This window comes from Micropterus dolomieu, linkage group LG02, assembly GCF_021292245.1.
Source record: "Micropterus dolomieu isolate WLL.071019.BEF.003 ecotype Adirondacks linkage group LG02, ASM2129224v1, whole genome shotgun sequence".
Lineage (NCBI taxonomy): Eukaryota > Metazoa > Chordata > Actinopteri > Centrarchiformes > Centrarchidae > Micropterus > Micropterus dolomieu.
Window position 1 is genome coordinate 17,382,802 of NC_060151.1, and position 366 is coordinate 17,383,167.

The window sequence follows — 366 nt, forward strand, 5'->3', positions numbered from 1 at the left end:
GGGCTGGTCCTTTTTGAGCTGGTTGGGGGGTGTCTCCTCTGGATTTTAGTGCCCGGACTAGATGCTTGGTGGTTGTGTGGGGATCCTGTGTGGGGAGGGATTGTGCTTTGGGGTGTGTCGATGGTTGCTTTGCAATCGTGTCGCGGCCCTCTGGATTGTGGTCGTGTTGAGTCATAGGGGCTGAGTGCATCTGCTGACTCCCTAGGGCTGAGGGGCTTTTGCTGCTGTCGCGGGGTGATTGGTGTCTCTTTTCTTTGGGGACGGTGGGGGTGCGTGTGTGGGATGCTTCGCTGCTAGGGAGGGAATGGCGCGGGGGTGGGGGTCTTCTGGCCTGAGTGACTCCTGGGTGTGGGCGGACCTTCGGGT